The 2,580-nt window shown below is 48.8% G+C and overlaps 1 pseudogene; it reads left to right on the top strand.

Annotated features, from left to right (window-relative positions):
• Nucleotides 1-210: 210 nt before the first annotated feature.
• Nucleotides 211-349, top strand: LOC119290341 (annotated as a pseudogene).
• The last annotated feature ends 2,231 nt before the right edge of the window (nt 350-2,580 follow it).

Here is a 2,580-nt window from a genome sequence, read left to right on the forward strand (position 1 = left end):
CTGTCACGTGAGATTCTTGCGCAGGTCGCTACTCTTCAGACGCCGGCCGAGGTGTGGAGTGCCATCCATGCCTCCTTTGCTGCCCAAACGCAAGCACAGATCGTCAACACCCGCATCGCCCTCGCCAATCTGCACAAAGGGAGCATGGGCATGCCTGAGTATCTGGCGAAGATCAAAGCCTTCGCCGATGAGATTGCCTGCACCGGCGATCCCCTCTCTGAAGGAGAGCTAACCTCCTATGTGCTCAAAGGGATGGACATCGAGTATAACCCGGTGATCTCAGCCCTGGCTGCACGCATCGAGCCGGTGACCGTCCAAGAGCTCTACAATCAGTTGCTAAGTTTTGAAGCCCGTATGAATCTGCTACAAGGTAACACCATCCGCCAGTCTTCAGTTAATTCTATCTCACGTGGTCGCGGCACTGGAGGCCGAGGCCGTGGTCACCGCGGTCACCAACAGTGGTGCGGACGCGGCAACAGCAACAACAGCGGGTGTGGGCGCGCCAACAACTCTGGCCCACGCTCCTCCGGCGCCTCCTACTCCAACACCAGGCCGCGTTGCCAACTTTGCAAAAAGTCAGGGCATGAGGTGAAAGATTGCTGGCACCGCTACGACGAAGATTACGTGCCTGAAGAGCGCCATGTAGCTGCAGCCATCAGGGAGCAACAAGAAGCTGGCGAAACCATCTGGTATGCTGATTCTGGAGCTACTGATCATGTCACTAGCGAATTGGAGAAGCTTGCAAACCGGGAGAGATATTATGGCAATGATCAGATAAACACCGCCGCAACTGGAGGAGGTATGGACATACGTCACATTGGTCAATCTTCTATTAATTTCCCTAATAACGTGATCTTCTTCTAAAAGATGTTCTTCATGTCCCACAAGCCAACAAATTTTTTGCTTCCATGTCTCGTTTGTCCGCTGATAACAATATCTTCTTTGAAACTCATCCCAAGTATTTTTTCATTAAGGATCGGGCAACGAGGGAGCTCCTCCATCACGGTAGATGCGTTGGTGGTCTATACCCTGTCACATCAAGAGCTTTTAGCCGCAAGCTTCATCGCCAAGTCTACTCCGTCATCAAGCCATCTTTAGAAAGGTGGCATCAAAGATTAGGTCATCCTTCATTCAAAATAGTTGATCAAGTAGTGAATAAAGGCAATCTTAAATTGTCTAGTAATGAAAATAAAGAGTCTGTTTGTGATGCTTGCCAATGTGCCAAGAGTCACCAACTCCCCTATCCTAGATCAAATAGTGTGTCTCATGCTCCGTTGGAACTGATATTCAGTGATGTATGGGGTCATGCCAGAGATTCGTTTGGAAGAAAGAAATATTATGTTAGCTTCATTGATGATTATAGTAAGTTTACATGGATACTTGCTTAAGTTCAAATCCGAAGTCTTCTCTGTCTTCCAAGAATTCCAAAAACTTGTTGAACGTTAATTTAACAAGAAAATCATTACAGTCCAGAGTGACTGGGGAGGAGAGTATGAGAAACTCAACTCTTTCTTTAGAAACATAGGCATTGAGCATCATGTTTCGTGTCCACATGCACACCAACAGAACGGTTCTGCTGAACGCAAACACCGTCATATCATTGAAGTAGGTCTTTCTCTTCTTGCTCATGCATCTATGCCTCTAAAGTATTGGGATGAAGCATTCATTGCTGCCACTTATCTCATCAATTGTTTGCCTACTAAAGTTATTGGGAACATAACTCCTTTAGAACGATTGTTTCATCAAAAGCCAGATTATAATTCTCTCAAAGTTTTTGGTTGTGCATGTTATCCTAATCTTCGCCCATACAATCGCCACAAACTTGAGTTTCGCTCTACTCAATGCGTCTTTCTTGGATATGGCAATCTTCATAAGGGATACAAGTGTCTAGAAGTTTCAACTGGACGCATCTACATCTCTAGGGATGTTATTTTTGATGAAACTAGTTTCCCTTTTGCCAAACTTCATCCAAATGCGGGAGCTCTTCTTCGAGCAGAAATCTCCCTTCTTTCAGATCCTTCGACACGTCCTGATCACGGGGGAGAATTAATAGAACATGATCATGTGTCTATTCCAGAAAAAAATTCAGATACTAATAAAAACAATGCAACACCTGGCTATGATTTTATGTGTGCAGAAAAGGACGAAATATGCGCTAGATCCGAGGCTGATTTGGCGCAGGACTGCAGCTCCAGGGAAGGCGCCCGATCCCAGGTGGATACTCCTGCAGTTCGGCGTACAGGGCGTGCAACGACGCCTTCCGCGTCTCCCATGACGCCAAATGGCAGGGCGAGCCCACCAGCCGAGCCAGTGGTCGACCGAGACGCAGGCGTGGACCCAGATGGTGTGGGGTGCAGCCTGCCCGCATGCGCCACGCGGGAACCTGCGCGCTGTATGGCTGACAGTCCGACCGAAGCGGGACCCGCCGACAGTCCTGTGCGGAGATCCCATGCTGGGGCGCCTGGTGCGAGGCAGATCTCACCGGATCGCGCGCCCCCCTCGGATCTGGAGCCCTGTGGCGCTGCAGCCCAGGATGATTTGGCTGGATCTTCTGCGGCCGATTCTAGTAATCTTGAAACT

The sequence above is a fragment of the Triticum dicoccoides genome, chromosome 4A, assembly GCF_002162155.2.
Source record: "Triticum dicoccoides isolate Atlit2015 ecotype Zavitan chromosome 4A, WEW_v2.0, whole genome shotgun sequence".
Classification (NCBI taxonomy): Eukaryota; Viridiplantae; Streptophyta; class Magnoliopsida; order Poales; family Poaceae; genus Triticum; species Triticum dicoccoides.